Source organism: Procambarus clarkii, chromosome 14, assembly GCF_040958095.1.
Source record: "Procambarus clarkii isolate CNS0578487 chromosome 14, FALCON_Pclarkii_2.0, whole genome shotgun sequence".
In the NCBI taxonomy this organism is placed as follows: Eukaryota; Metazoa; Arthropoda; class Malacostraca; order Decapoda; family Cambaridae; genus Procambarus; species Procambarus clarkii.
Genome location: NC_091163.1, coordinates 38,011,120 through 38,028,533, shown reverse-complemented (window position 1 = coordinate 38,028,533; position 17,414 = coordinate 38,011,120). Strand labels below are relative to the sequence as shown.

General features: G+C 47.9%; 1 protein-coding gene across 1 annotated transcript in view; it reads right to left on the bottom strand.

Annotated features, from left to right (window-relative positions):
* The window catches only part of LRP1 (LDL receptor protein 1), a 704,914-nt gene that overhangs the window by 256,466 nt on the left and 431,034 nt on the right, over nt 1-17,414 (bottom strand). The window lies entirely within an intron of this gene.

The following is a 17,414-nucleotide window of genomic DNA, read 5'->3' as shown; positions in this document are numbered from 1 at the left end:
CTATACTATATATACACGATATAACTGCTATACTATATATATACACGATATAACTGCTATACTATATATATACACGATATAACTGCTATACTATATATACACGATATAACTGCTATACTACATATATACACGATATAACTGCTATACTATATATATACACGATATAACTGCTATACTATATATATACACGATATAATTGCTATACTATATATGCACGATATAATTGCTATAAAGACCCATTAACAAGGCCGTTAAGCTCAGGATCGGCAGTTACTTTGGTGACAAAACGGATTATCAGGGGAAAGCGTCAAGCCATTAAGACCATATAGCACTGGGAAGGGATAAGGATTTGGGACTGGACGAGGGAAGGTATGGTACCCAACCACTTGGACGGTCGGGGGATTGAACGCCGACCTGCATGAAGCGAGGCCGTCGCTCTACCGCCAGACCGTCCTCCGAACAAAGACCCAAAAGTGATTCCATGCACCCGCCAAACCCCGTTTATGAATGAAAAGCGGTTTACACACGACTGACAACTGCTGACGTTCGAACATATCCGGAACAAGTGTTTCACTGACGAATTTTGTTCGAACCACAACGCTGTAAATGCTTCACCCACGTACTACAAATACAAATAATCGCCAACAGAACCTAAACACCTAACCTAACCTATGCCTATGCCTATATATACATAATATGCTATTATAATATTAATTTATATTTGAGAAAATTCCCGTTTTGAATGAACAGCATGTAAAAGTTAATGAATGCGTCTGTGGGGTCGACCGCTGGATGTAATGGACTCGAGTCGAGGACGGGTTGCTGTAAATGCTTCACCCACGTACTACAAATAATCCCCAACACAACCAACACACCTAACCTATATATGCACAATATGTAAATATATAATAATATTAATTTATATACGAGAAAATTCATGTTGTGAATAAACAGCATGTTAAAATGTGAATGCGACCGTGGGGTCGACCGCTGGATGGAATGGACTTGAGTCGAGGACGGGTCGCAAGCCGACGCAAAGTGTGAGAGCAATAATGTCCACTTTGGAGTCTTAAGTAATTAGGAAATAGCACTTACCACCAAGGTAACAACCTTACATAGTTTAGTCTGGCACTCTGACCATCACTGGTGCCACACACCTGACACCGTACCCTCACCCCACACCTGACACCGTACCCTCACCCCCACACACCTGACACCGTACCCTCACCCCCACACCTGACACTGTACCCACACACCTGACACCGTACCCTCACCCCCACACCTGACACCGTACCCCCACACTTAACAAGCGACACACATGACACCATGCCCTATATATGACATCATGCCCGACACTTGACACAGTGCTCAAGCGGCGCTCATCATGCCAGACACTTGACACAGTGCCCAAGCGGCACTCATCATGCCCGACACTTGACACAGTGCCCAAGCGGCACTCATCATGCCAGACACTTGACACAGTGCCCAAGCGGCACTCATCATGCCCGACACTTGACACAGTGCCCCACAGTTGGCGTGGCGCCCACTACACAGTGCCTGGCACCGTAGTGACACTGTAGTGAGTGCAAGTGTGAGGCGGGGTGCAGGCGACACCTGTTGACACACTCACACACTAATAACGTCAGCACACGAGGCTGTCTCCAGCAGCCCGCTCGGTACACCTCCGTCACCCGCACTCTCTCAACGGTTACTGTTGCTGCTCCTGCTGCTCCCCGCCACTGTCGCTGCCTTCACGCCTGCCCCGCCCCGCCCCGCCCCCTCACTCTCACTGCCTTCACGCCTGCCCCGCCCCGCCCCGCCCCCTCACTCCCACTGCCTTCACGCCTGCCCCGCCCCGCCCCCTCACTCCCACTGCCTTCACGCCTGCCCCGCCCCGCCCCCTCACTCCCACTGCCTTCACGCCTGCCCCGCCCCGCCCCGCCCCGCCCCCTCACTCCCACTGCCTTCACGCCTGCCCCGCCCCGCCCCCTCACTCTCACTGCCTTCACGCCTGCCCCGCCCCGCCCCGCCCCCTCACTCCCACTGCCTTCACGCCTGCCCCGCCCCGCCCCCTCACTCCCACTGCCTTCACGCCTGCCCCGCCCCCGCCCCGTCCCCACCCCCTCACTCCCCCTGCCTTCACGACTGCCCCTCCCCGGCCCCCTCCCCCGCCCCCTCACTCCCACAGCCTTCACGCCTGCCCCTCCCCGGCCCCCTCCCCCTCCCCCGCCCCCACACTCCCACTGCCTTCACGCCTGCCCCTCCCCGGCCTCCTCCACCGCCCCCACACTCCCACTGCCTTCACGCCTGCCCCTCCCCCTCCCCGACCCCTACACTTTTTTTTGGGGGGGGGGGGGATAAAGAGGAAGGAGAGGCATAGGTGAAGGGAAGTATAGAAGTGGGAAATACAGTGAGAGGTATGGGGGCAGGCGGCGGGCTGTCCGCCTTGCTGACACCATGTGTGGGTGTTGGCAGCTAAGCTAAGCTGGCTCCCTCTTGTCAGGGAGCTGTGAGTGTGTGAGAGGTTCTTCACATGTGTTTCACCATATATGGATGTCCATAGATGAATACTGTGTAGCATTCATATATACACACTCCGATGCTTCCACACATGAAGCAAGGTGAGAAGGTGTCAGGAAGCAAAGGTGAGAAGCAGGAGGGAGTGGAGGAAGTACAGAAGACAAAGGACAGAGGACAACAGAATTAGATGTAACAGATCTAGGAATGATTACATTAACATAAGACGAGTGTCGGAAAGAAATTATGAGAATGATATTGCAGTCAAAGCGAAAAAGCAACCAAAATTACTACATAGCCATATAAGAAGGAAGATGTCGGTAAATGACCAAGTGACAAGACTGAGGAAAACAGAAGGGGCATATACAGAAAGCGACAAGGAAATCTGCGAGGTACTGAATGCAAAATTCCATGGAGTGTTCACAACCGAGCCTGAGCAGCTCCCATTGTTAGAAGAGATTACCCAAGATGAAAGACTATCAGATATAGAGGTGACAGCAGAGGATGTAACGAAACAGTTGACAACACTGGATGCAAATAAAGCTGTTGGACCAGACAAAGTATCACCGTGGATACTTAAAGAGGCAGCGCAGGCTCTCAGCGTGCCTCTGGCAATGATCTTTAATGAGTCACTTATGTCGGGAGAATTGCCCAGTTGCTGGAAGGAGGCAAATGTCGTACCGATTTTCAAAAAAGGTGATAGGGATGAGGCACTTAACTACAGACCCGTATCACTGACAAGCATCCCCTGCAAAATACTTGAAAGAATAATTAGGCTAAGACTTGTTGAGCACCTGGAGAGCATTGGGTTTGTAAACAAGCACCAACATGGGTTCTGGACAGGGAAATCATGCCTAACAAACCTTTTAGAATTCTATGATAAAGTAACAAGGATAAGGCAGGACAGAGAAGGCTGGGCAGACTGCATATTTCTTGACTGCCAAAAGGCCTTTGATACGGTACCGCACATGAGACTGCTATACAAACTTGAGAGGCAGGCAGGAGTAAGCGGAAATTTCCTAGTATGGGTGAAGAACTACCTAACAGGAAGGAGCCAGAGGGTAATGGTAAGGGGCGAAAAGTCGGACTGGCGAACAGTAACAAGTGGAGTACCTCAAGGATCGGTGCTGGGACCAATCCTCTTTCTAATTTACGTAAATGATATGTTTACAGGAGTGGAATCATACATGTCAATGTTTGCGGATGACGCAAAATTAATGAGAAGAGTTGTGACAGACGAGGATTGTAGGATCCTCCAAGAGGACTTAAACAGGCTGCAGAGATGGTCAGGGAAATGGCTACTGGAGTTTAACACCAGTAAATGTAAAGTTATGGAAATGGGATCAGGTGACAGGAGACCAAAGGGACAGTACACAATGAAGGGGAACAGCCTACCTGTAACGATTCGAGAAAGAGACCTGGGAGTGGATGTGACACCTAATCTAACTCCTGAGGAACATATAAATAGGATAACGACAGCAGTGTACTCTACACTGGCGAAAATTAGAACTTCATTCAGAAACCTAAATGAGGAGGCTTTTAGGGCGCTTTACACTGCCTACGTGAGACCCGTCTTAGAGTATGCCGCGCCATCATGGAGCCCCCACCTGAAGAAACACATAAAGAAACTGGAGAAGGTTCAGAGGTTTGCGACGAGGCTTGTCCCAGAGTTACGAGGGATGGGATATGAAGAGCGGCTGAAGGAACTGAACCTTACGACACTAGAGAAAAGAAGGGAGAGAGGAGATATGATAGGGACATATAAAATACTCACGGGAATTGACAAAGTGGAAATAGATGAAATGTTCACACGTAATAATAACAGAACGAGGGGACATGGGTGGAAACTGGAAACTCAGATGAGTCACAGAGATGTTAGGAAGTTTTCTTTTAGCGTGAGAGTAGTAGAAAAATGGAATGCACTTGGGGAACAGGTTGTGGAAGCAAATACTATTCATACTTTTAAAACTAGGTATGATAGGGAAATGGGACAGGAGTCATTGCTGTAAACAACCGATAGCTAGAAAGGCGGGATCCAAGAGTCAATGCTCGATCCTGCAAGCACAAATAGGTGAGTACACATGTTGTTCTGTTTAAGGCTCTTTATTTTATTATTATTATTTATCGAGTTGTCATACATATTATTTATCGCGTTGTTCATACATACACATATATGAACTGTTCATATATATACATATATAACTCATCTGGGGATTATATACTGTGGGGCGGGGTTTTCGTCCAGAGAATCGAGGCTCTTGGGCCACCAGCTGTGGGAGCGGTGCGTCACATCTTGGAGTAATCTTTCTAACATTGGGTCCTCTAACATTTCGATGGTATTCCACACCCTGATGGCTTGGTGCTGCAGTCTGATGTTTAGTGGCTGTATGTTCAGGAGTTCGTGGAGCTCCTGGATTGTCTGATCATATGGTGGACGGTGTTTTGCTGCTCTCCTAAGCGCCTTATTTTGTACTGCTTGCAGTTTCTGCATGTTAGTTTTCTTTATGGTGTGTAGTGGTACTGGGGGATATTCGAGATGCGGCCGAACTAGAGCCTTATATAGGTGGATCTGAATATTAGTACTGAGGCTTCGGAATCTTCTCAGTTTTCCTAATGCTGCTTTGGCTTTGTTTAGTCGGTCCCTTACATGAATTTGTATCCCTGTTCTATTTATCATAAGTCCCAGTATTTTGCCTACCTCCGCATATTGGATCCGATGGTTGTCAAGGATAATGGGGTCCGGGTTTCTTTTCGCAATGTGTATTATTTGGAACTTTTGTTTGTTGGTGCTAATTTTCCATTGCTTCTCAAACTTGTTTATGAGTTCAATTGCTGCCTTGGCCTTGTCGGCTAGTAGCGGCTTTGATGGGCCCGGTTGGCATATTATTTGGGTAACATCATCAGCGTATATGATGTATTCTCCATGTTGGGGTTGGGGTAGGTCAGCTGTATATATGTTGAATAGAGTGGGGGAGAGGCAGCTTCCTTGTGGTACTCCACTTTTCAGTTCTATTACGTCACCCAAGTAGCTGCCGATATTAAGCCTAGCAGTTCTATTGTCTATAAAGCTGCAGAGAGTAGCAGTAAATCTCTCAGGAAGCCCTAGTTCAGATATCTTATATTTTAGGCCTGTGTGTCACACTTTGTCGAAGGCTTTCGAGACGTCCCTAAGCACTATATTACACTGATCTATTTTCGACACTGCGTTGGCTATATGCTGGTAGATCAGGGCTATAGCTGCATGGGCCCCTCTGCTATATGCTGGTAGATCAGGGCTATAGCTGTATGGGCCCCTCTGCTATATGCTGGTAGATCAGGGCTATAGCTGTATGGGCCCCTCTGCGGTTTCTAAATCCATGCTGCCTGGTGTTATACTTCCCTTCCTCTTCCATGTACTTCACAAGTCTCTGATTGATTATTTTTTCGAATATTTTACCTGGTACTTCGAGGAGGGAAATTGGCCTGTAGTTTTCAGTTTGGGTTGGGGGTTTACCTGGCTTGGGGATTAATCTTATTGTGGCATTCTTGAAGTATGTGGGGAATAGTCCAGATGCAAGAGCTGCATTTATGATACATGTGTATTGATGGAGTGCAATCACTGGTAGGTTGGATAATACCATCTTATTTATCTTGCTGTTGCCCGGCGCCTTGTTCTTGAAACCCATAATTGTTTTATGGACCTCAGCAATGGTTATGTGTTTCATAATATACTTAGCCCTTGCCAATATGGCTTCAGACCCAAAAAAAAGCACTAACGATGCACTTATTAGTATGCTTAACTCGATTCATACAGCTCTTGATAAAAATGAGTTCCCTGTTGGGTTATTTGTGGACCTGCGTAAAGCTTTTGATACTGTCAACCACCAAAACCTTCTTCTTAAATTACATCATTATGGAGTCAGAGGACACTCCCTACAATACCTCAAATCCTACCTTACTGACAGGCTCCAATATGTTTCTGTGAATAATACAATTTCTCCCACCCTACCCATCAACATTGGTGTTCCTCAGGGCAGCATACTTGGCCCTCTCCTCTTTCTCATCTACATTAATGACCTTCCAAATGCCTCCCAACACCTCAAACCAATTCTATTTGCTGACGACACAACCTTCATTTACTCCAGTCCTGACCCCCTTGCTCTAAATGCCACAGTAAATACTGAGCTAAATAAAGTCCATCTTTGGCTAACTGCCAACAAACTCACCCTTAACATTGACAAAACTTTCTATATTCTGTTTGGCAATAAATCCTCTAATCAAATAAATCTCAAAATAAACAATACCCAAATTTGTAACAAATTAGATGGCAAATTCCTTGGCATTCTCATTGACCACAAGCTGAATTTCCAGGGACACATTCTAAATATATCAAAAAAAGTTTCAAAAACTGTGGGCATTCTTTCTAAGATCAGATATTATGTACCACGCCCTGCCCTGGTGACTCTCTATTACTCCCTCATCTATCCTTATCTCAACTATGGTATTTGTGCTTGGGGTTCTACTACCCAAAATCACTTACGTCCTCTAATTACTCAACACAAAGCTGCTATTAGGACAATATCCAACTCTGGCCCCAGACATCACTCGGTACCCCTACTCACATGTCTGAATATGCTAGATATTAAGTCACTGCACATTCTCTCATGTGTATTATACATATATAAAACGCTGAACTGTAATGCCAATCCTGACCTCAAAAGCTTCATTGAAGGTTGTAACAGAACCCATGAGCACCACACCAGAAACAAATACAGTTTTGATATTCCAAGAGTACGACTTAATCAAACTAGAAATGCTCTACTAATCAAGGGACCCAGAATGTGGAATGACCTTCCCAATCATGTTAAAGACTGTACCTCTCTCAATCAGTTTAAGATAAAAACGAAGCACTACCTAATAAATTCCCTGTAACCTACCTTACCCCTATATTGTTAACCCATGTCTGTTTTTTTAAACAACGCTGTTTGTCGACCTAATTGTGTTTATGCTGCTTTTTCAGCCATGTTCCCCCCTTTCTTATTTTTATTTGTATTTGTTCTCAACACATTTTATACTTGAAACTCAATTAGTATTAAGTTTTAGTCTTTAATGCTTTTCCTGCCCGAAACGCTTTGCGTAATAGTGACTTTAGGCATTGTATGTACTAGCTCTATCTATAAATTCATCAACTTTGTATCCTACCTTGTATGTATGTACCTTACCTGAATAAAAATTTATTTATTTATTTATATTTATTTATTTACTGCAAAGGGTCCCGTCCATCCACCGGGGACGCCATAACATCCGGAACCGGGGCAACAAACACCTGCAAACTGGGGACCCAGATGGTATTACTCATGAGGCGAGAAATCGCTACTTGCCCCCACAGGAAGGGAACTTGCCCACCATGAAAGTACTCCGGTCCGTCAGACAGCAGTAACTCGGCAATCTCCGACCAGTGACCCGGCGGCATCACAGACGCCGGCAACATGGGCCCCAACGAGCACCCGCACCACAGGGGCACCAGCGGGCCTCGGGCACACCACCAGACAACAGCAGGGAACCCGAACGGTGCGCATCCTTCCATAACGTCACCACCAGGCCACGCCCAGCACCAGAGTCCACACCATCCCTGGCAGCGGAAGCCACCACCCTCCCACTGCAGAGAGTCCTCCGGCGGAGAAAGAACCGAAGGCACTTCCAAGACATAGGCACCAGCACCAGCAGGCACATGGACCTCCGCCACCATGAACTGCGGAGTCATCGACGTATCCGTATCCACACTGTCAAAACCCGAAAACCCACAGTCACTGAAGTCACCAACGTCGGCCCAGGCAGAAGACGAACGCCGGGAACGTTTGGGCACCGGCCAGATATCATCAGAGTCGGTAGCAGACCCAGAAAGACGGGTACCATGAGCCGGATGAACCGACGCCCGACACAGAATGGCAGCAGCCTCTACCACAGGGGGAACTGGGCCACACACAGCAGGAGGCTCCGCAGCCACCCCAGCACCCAGCACATCCGGGACCGGAGTCATGGACACAGAGCCAGGCGCAGCATCAGAAGACGAGGGAGAAGACAGCGACGTCACACAGGGAGCTCCAGGAAGGCCCACGGGAGCAGCTGGGACAGCGACAGGATCAGGCAGACCAACCGATGGTACCGCAATACCCGGAGGAGGGTCGGCAACAACCGGAGGAACGTCACGCGTCGCCGGGGGAGCTGCAGCAGCAAACGGGACGCGCACCTCCACAACATCATCACCGTAGACTGCCTCCAGTGGGAGCGGCGGGAAATCCTCTTCTCGGAACAAGTTGACAGGAGCAGCAGGGGCCGCAGAGCACCCGGCAGCCTGATGCCCCAACAGGCCACACCGGAAACAGGTACGAGGCTGTCAGGCATAATACACCCGGACGTAGTATCCCATAAGCCGGACAGAAGAAGGTATATCCGACCGCAGGCGCATCCCCAACGTGCAAATGTTCATTCGCCTCCCAGCATACCGTCCCGAGGAGAGCGTGCTCACCTGCACGCTGACAACAGTACCAAACCCCCCGAAGTAACGCCGGAGGAGGTCATCAGGGAACTCCAGGGGCGCACCATGGACACTGACATAAGTCAGGGCACCACTGCGGTCCGAAATCGCCACAAAAATCGAAAAAATCGTTTGAAATCGAAAACTTCATCCTAAAATTCTGAGTGTCTTAACAGAAAACGAGGAGAATTAAATCGGGGGAGGAAGTTGGGTAAATGTAACAGCCTCATAAGTGCAATTATGCACTGTTTATGACAGTAAGAAAATGTAATTATTACACTTAGTATTAAATCGTACTGTCAATTCGGAGGATGGGTTGGGAACTGCCTACCCGCCGAAGCCATAACTACCAAAACTCTGCTGAGTTTTAAAATACAACTATAAAAGATCATCAGGGCAAATGGGAGGACCTTTGACAAGCTTCCAACTTCCTGTTCTCGTCGAGGCCACTAGTGGCCCCTCAAGTAAATTCTGGTAAATATTGCAAACAACTACCGGTAGTTCCCACATCCACAGATACTAGAGACAACTTTTAGTAGTTCCCACACCCACACAACTTTTAGTAGTTCCCACACCCACACAACTTTTAGTAGTTCCCACACCCACAGATACTCCAGACAACTTTTAGTAGTTCCCACACCCACAGATACTCCAGACAATTACCAGTAGTTCCCACACCCACAGATACTACATACAATTACTGGTAGTTCCCACACCCACAGATACTACATACAATTACTGGTAGTTCCCACACCCACAGATACTACATACAATTACTGGTAGTTCCCACACCCACAGATACTACACACAATTACCGGTAGTTCCCACACCCACAGATACTACACACAATTACTGGTAGTTCCCACACCCACAGATACTACATACAATTACTGGTAGTTCCCACACCCACAGATACTACATACAATTACTGGTAGTTCCCACACCCACAGATACTACATACAATTACTGGTAGTTCCCACACCCACAGATACTACACACAATTACTGGTAGTTCCCACACCCACAGATACTACATACAATTACTGGTAGTTCCCACACCCACAGATACTACATACAATTACTGGTAGTTCCCACATGTATAGCCACACTCTTGAGGCACAGAATGATGATGATGTTGATTCTGGGATGACTATGTCCCGAGAATCAGATATGTCTCAGCTGCCCGAGGCCCAAAGTATAGTGAGTGATGATATGAACCCCTAGTAAATCATCTAGCCCTCTCACTTGTCACCATAAATATGCCTTCAGATTAATTTACTAATTGAGATATGGAAAATAAAGTACTGTACTATGATTTTTTGTTGTCATATTTGACATTTAACTTACAAACCACTGACGAGACTGTTTGTTACGAACCCGGATCCAGCGTCCGTGCCTGGAGCAGTGACAAAAACGCCATCTGTGGGTCAGCTCCCGAAACCCCCGCCAAACGAACGACGACACCTAGTGAGGACAGCGTGTACTGGCCTCGAGGACCAGTTTCCAGTCTGGTTCAGCGCTCAACACCGCCGCTACTGACCTCTGGTGAGGTGGTGCTCCGACGACAGCGCCATCTATGGAGTGGATATGTCGGGCGTTTGTATCTGAGCCTGTGAGTGTGGTGTATTAGTGTCCCGGTTATTAATGACGTGTCTGCTTACAGAGCCGACCTGGGACCACTGTGTGGAAGGTGGAGTCAGTCTACCCGAGGCAGCCAGTCTCCATACTGTGAAGTTTGCTGTAGCTGTTGTGACGTCGTCCCCCCGGAAGAACACTGTGGTGTGTTAAGCCTGCCAGTGGAGTGGCAGTGAAGGATTTACCCGGGACCGACGGTTGGAGACGATAATCCACTGGGGTAGTGAGGACAGGAGGGTGATTGGTGATATCACACGAGACTCCTGTCTAGGGCATACCCCCTTTTTATCGTTCGTGGAGTGGCCGTACCAGCCTTGTTGGCTCAGTACCTGCCAGCAGACCTGCTGGACGTGTGGTTGACGGCCTCCACGACGGTGCCCCCAGTGGACCTGTGTTGTGGCTGACCTGTGGCCAGGGTAGACTCGGCGTTCTCAGAGGACACGTCTTGAGGCCACGAAGAAAGCACCGCGGACTCAGCACCTAGCTTCAAGGATCCATAGTCTCCAGCAGAAGACTACAGTGTCGATCCCCTTTGTAAAGTGTTAATACCCCTCCCCCTTGTGTACGTTTTACTCTTATATATTTAAATGGTGATGGTGGACATTATATAATATTAAGTTCTTAACTTTCTTTCCCTACTCCCTTTAAGTTACTTGCGTCACGGATCGCATCCCTTGAAAGCCTCTACTGGCTTGGGGTCGGATATATATCTTCCTCTAACGACATCAGAGTAAGAACCCCGTTGCGTCCCGAGAGGGCCGTAACATAATTGGCATCCCCAGCGGGATCCGTCCCCTTGTTAAGTATGTTTGACAGGGGTGGTGAAGTGGCGTAATCCCTGTATATAATTCCCCCTGTGTGTGACGATTGTGACGTTATACGTCCTGTGCGGTGCTCAGAGTGACTAAGTGCGATATTGTGCAGTACGGTGCTCGCTGTGATTAAGCGATTAAGTGCAATATTGACTAGTGCGGTGCTTAGTGATTTAGTGCACTATTGTAGAGCGAAGTGTTCACTTGGACTCAGTGTAATATTGGGTAGTGCGGTGCCCGGAGTGATTACGTGCAATATTGGCAAGTGCAGTGTTTGGTGCGATAAAGTGCAATATTGACGTAGAACAGTGCTCGGTGTGTTAAGTGCTCGTTAAGTGTTCCACCTGTGACAATGGCAGACAAAGCTACCATTGACGATCTGGACGAGGTTCAGGCTTTTCTGAACAGAGAAGATTGTCTTGCCAGATTAAAATATCTGAGCAAACCGGAACTTGTACTAGTGAGCGCCTACCTGGAGATCAAGATCCGTGCCAGTGATTCCCGTGTGGAGATCTTGTCCAAGGTTCACCGGCACCTGAAGGCAGAAGAGAAACAGGGAAGCGAGACTCCTAGTACAAGGGAAGGTGAGGAAATAGCTTCCACGGAAAAGGAAGATAAGGGCAGCGACGTTGACAGTGATGCCGGCGAGCTTAATATCAGCTTCCTAACAGTCAAGATGCGTGCCCTAGAAATTAATCGGGAAATTGAATGGAAGAAGTTAGAAATGGAACGAGAATTAAAAGATAAAGAAGTGGAGATGAAAAATAAAGAAATGGAGATGAAAGAAAGGGAATTGGCAATGAGGCGTTTAGAATTAGAAAGAGAAGAAAGAAGAGAAGAGCGAGAAAGAGAAGAGAAACGAGAAAGAGAAGAACGAGAAAGAGAAGAGAGACGGGAGAGAGAAGAACGAGAAAGAGAAGAGAAACGAGAAAGAGAAGAACGAGAAAGAGAAGAGAGACGAGAAAGAGAAGAACGAGAACGAGAGAGAGAAGAACGAGAAAGAGAAGAGAGACGAGAGAGAGAAGAACGAGAACGAGACAAAGAGGAAAGAGAGAGACAACATGAACTAGAAGTTTTGCGATTAGGCGGTGGTCGGAGGCAAACAACGGACACCAGTAGCTTCGATCCGGTACGCAACATCAAAATGGTCCCCAAATTCCATGAGAAGGAAGTGTCAAAATTCTTTGCAGCCTTCGAGAAAGTCGCTGCCTCTTTGGAGTGGCCAAGGGAGAATTGGGCCATCATGATACAGTCAGTCTTGACTGGGAAGGCCCAAATCGCCTACTCTACGTTATCCCTTGACGACTCCAGCGATTATGACAAGGTGAAGAAGGTTGTGCTCATGGCGTACCAATTGGTACCTGAGGCTTATAGGCAAAAGTTCAGAAACCTGAAGAAGACCTCAGAGCACACGTTCACCGAATTCGCTACAATCAAGGAGCGACTTTTCCAGGAATGGTGTGCCTCTCGGAAGGTGGAGACCAGGGAAGACCTCGAACAGCTGATTCTGCTCGAGGACTTCAAGGATTGTTTGTCTGGAGACCTCAAGACGTACTTAGAGGAACAGCAGGTGGAGACCTTGAGTGCAGCAGCCACCATGGCTGAAGAGTATATCCTGACTCATAGGCCGTCTGCTAAGTACGTCCCGAGGAATTACCAGCGCCGGCTTGACAGACCTCACGACGAAGAAGAAAGACCCGTCCCACAAAGTGCTAAGAAGACGCCCCCAAGTAGCCCCCGAAGAACAAGTCCTAGCAGTCCGAAACCCCGGAGCCCGAGGAGGAATATGGTGTGCTGGACTTGTGGGCAGAAAGGGCATATAGCTGCTAGGTGCCAAGGCAGAAGAGGTGGCAGCGCACGAAGGGAGGTGATGTTGGTGAGCTGTGTTACATCGCCAGTAGGAAACCAGTCTACGATGACGCAGGAAGGACCAAGTTTGTTTGCCCCTCACACTTCATGCGGGTATGTAACGAGTGATCATACTGGTAGATCAGTTGTAGTGCTCAGAGATAGTGGAGCAGCCCAGTCCCTGATCGTGAAGAGCTCGTTACCCGAGGGAGTAAGTGTGGATGGGAGACCAGAGGTTATCCTGGTCGGGTTTCCAAGGACGCAGTACATCGCCCCCTTAGTGCCAGTACATCTCGACTCGCCTTATTTCAGCGGCACATGTGCGTTGGCAGTAGTCGATACCCTCCCTGTGGCTGGGATTGACGTGGTACTAGCCAACGACTTGGTGACCGATTGGAGCACCAATCATCCCAAGGTTGCGGACGAGTTTACCAGAACAGCACGGTCTGAGGTAACAGGCAATGGTAATGTCCAGGTAAAGACAGACCCGGATTTGAACATGTCTAATTTGTCCTCTCCCCCGCAGATCGACAGTTATCTAGCAGTGTCTCCTGATTCTCTCGACAAGGAACATGAGGTTAAGAAAGCAGAGGTACCTGAGCTAGAAGAGAGGCCTCGTGTGCAGACACCCACGGATACCAACGAGTCTGGAGCGAAGGCTGAGGTGTGCTTGCGGTATGGCAAGTTACAGCGTGTAGTGGCCCAGCCAGAGACTCCCCAGACGTCAGAGGTAGGTGCGGTGTGTTCAAAAGGTCTAGTGCCCTCTTCGGTCCAAGCCAGGCGTGTGGATGTTGCCGGCTATGGACATGACAAGCTCAGGAAACTTATCCCTCGACTTACCAAATGTTTCCTACCGGTATTTTGTTTTGTTCTCCTATGTGTTCTCTGTGTTCTCAGTAAGGATCAGTGGACGACCCGAAGGATGATGGCTCCCGTGAACATCGAGAAGAGGTCCCAGGGATTGGAGATTTGTACTGCAAGTGTTGCAGTTGAAGAAGGGACCTGGGAGGTAATAGATGATACAGGAGGTACGACATGTGATAATGTGAGTGACTGTTTCCGACAGGTTGACACCCCCCGCGTGACTGCTGAGCCTCAATGCAGCGTTATGTGGAACGTTGGTCGACCTGACGGTGGCAGAGCGAATGCCACCTGCGACGTACGAACAGCCCCGTTGGGACTAGGTGTGGACCTAGTAGAGTATGCTGTAAGTACTGTTTTACTCGCGGTCGCTATCACTCTGAATTATCAGACCCCTGTATTCCAGGTTCCTGTCTCCCTGAAGGACCATCGGACTGGCACCAGAAATGCCGTCTGTGGTCAGCCATCATCGGTGCCACGACATAGGAAAGTGTCGAGTCACCCCAGATCGCGTCGAAACCAATCTGTACTCGAGAGATGTGAGATGACGCCCCTGCTTGACATCGCAGTGGAGACGTGGAAGATTACGTCAGGCAGGTCATCGCCTTCAATTTTAAAGTTCCCATTGAGCCGGAATTGCCCAGTAGGACAGTTCTGTGGACGCGACAGCCTCGCTATTCCAGATCATAAAGCATGTAAGTCCATTTGGAGTTGTGTCGCCCTGCTAATTTGGTTTGTGTTTTTTATAGAACCCCAAACCAAATTCTTTTTGGTGGGGAGGTGTTACGAACCCGGATCCAGCGTCCGTGCCTGGAGCAGTGACAAAAACGCCATCTGTGGGTCAGCTCCCGAAACCCCCGCCAAACGAACGACGACACCTAGTGAGGACAGCGTGTACTGGCCTCGAGGACCAGTTTCCAGTCTGGTTCAGCGCTCAACACCGCCGCTACTGACCTCTGGTGAGGTGGTGCTCCGACGACAGCGCCATCTATGGAGTGGATATGTCGGGCGTTTGTATCTGAGCCTGTGAGTGTGGTGTATTAGTGTCCCGGTTATTAATGACGTGTCTGCTTACAGAGCCGACCTGGGACCACTGTGTGGAAGGTGGAGTCAGTCTACCCGAGGCAGCCAGTCTCCATACTGTGAAGTTTGCTGTAGCTGTTGTGACGTCGTCCCCCCGGAAGAACACTGTGGTGTGTTAAGCCTGCCAGTGGAGTGGCAGTGAAGGATTTACCCGGGACCGACGGTTGGAGACGATAATCCACTGGGGTAGTGAGGACAGGAGGGTGATTGGTGATATCACACGAGACTCCTGTCTAGGGCGTACCCCCTTTTTATCGTTCGTGGAGTGGCCGTACCAGCCTTGTTGGCTCAGTACCTGCCAGCAGACCTGCTGGACGTGTGGTTGACGGCCTCCACGACGGTGCCCCCAGTGGACCTGTGTTGTGGCTGACCTGTGGCCAGGGTAGACTCGGCGTTCTCAGAGGACACGTCTTGAGGCCACGAAGAAAGCACCGCGGACTCAGCACCTAGCTTCAAGGATCCATAGTCTCCAGCAGAAGACTACAGTGTCGATCCCCTTTGTAAAGTGTTAATACCCCTCCCCCTTGTGTACGTTTTACTCTTATATATTTAAATGGTGATGGTGGACATTATATAATATTAAGTTCTTAACTTTCTTTCCCTACTCCCTTTAAGTTACTTGCGTCACGGATCGCATCCCTTGAAAGCCTCTACTGGCTTGGGGTCGGATATATATCTTCCTCTAACGACATCAGAGTAAGAACCCCGTTGCGTCCCGAGAGGGCCGTAACACTGTTGCATCACTGAATAAACCTATTTCCACCATGTACTGCTGCTTATACATGATGAATACACCATGTATATTGAATGAGTGGTGTATATTCACAGAGACAATGCAGCTATTTTTTCTTTACAGACCCTTCTCCTTTCCATGTACAGGTATTGTATTTGCCGTAGATTTTACATATTTTAGAGAATCTATGGTATTGTATTTGCCATAGATTTTATATATTGTAGAGAATTAGTCTTGATAACTTGACTGAAATAAATAATCCAACTGTAACATCCATACCCCCCCCCCAGAGTTCACATTCAGGGAAGCTTTCTCCAAGAGGTCAGCCCAGATTACCTCTGGATTGTCTTGCAAAGTTAATTAAAAATTCCTGGGCTAGTCTTAGTCAGCTAGTTTCAAGTAGTTCATTTCATAATAATCTTGTCAAACATTGTAATGGAATTAGATCCCCCCCAGATTCTTTTGTGTAAACACCCAGAACACCCAGGGATCTACCCCTTTCTGCCAGGTCAGAGGTCAACCACTTGCAGGGGAAAGTGTTGGCTGTGTAAACATTAGGGTGAGGAAAACGTTCCTTCCCTCTTGCAACCCCCCCCCCCATAATTAATAATTCCCATCCTTGAAGAGGTGTATGGTGGTTGTCAAACATCTTAATAACAAATTCTCGAGTGATTGTGCACGTGTGGGCAGACCTCTTACATCCTCAATGTAGGATAGCAACAGCATATCTCCCCCCCCCCCCTTTCTCAGCTGATAAGGAGTGTGGCAGTTTTGGGGGCATGTATATATGCCCCTGTAGGGAAGTTAGGAGAGAGAGTGCTAGGTACCAGAGTGGAGGGCTGGTCTGTCAACCCTTTCTAGCACTTTCGTATAGTCAATATTGACTTATTAAATACATGCATATGTGACATACTAAACATACTAGTTTACATTGAAAAGCTTCATAGAAAACACCGACCTTACCTAACCTTCTTAGTATGTTAAGATAAGCATCTTATTGCTTCGTAATTACAATTATTACTTAACCTATTATAGGTATAGGTTAAGTAATAATTGTAATTACGAAGCAATAAGATGCCTATCTTAACATACTAAGAAGGTTAGGTAAGGTTGGTGTTTTCTATGAAGCTTTTCAAGGTAAACTAGTTTGTTTAGTATGTCACATATGCACGTATTTAATAAGTCAATATTGACTGTAAGAAAGTGCGAGAACGGGTTGGGTCTGTAGAACATCACACAGCCAGGGAGAGACAGAGTGATTCCACCAGATCGAGAGGCAGTGGTCTTAAGGTAATGTGTGATCTCTGACGGTATTTTTCCATGTCTAAATTTCTTAACATTTGCCAGTGTTAGAGTAGGGGCTTATAGTTGGTGAATATCACATGGTGTTCTCAATAAACTCATGTTAA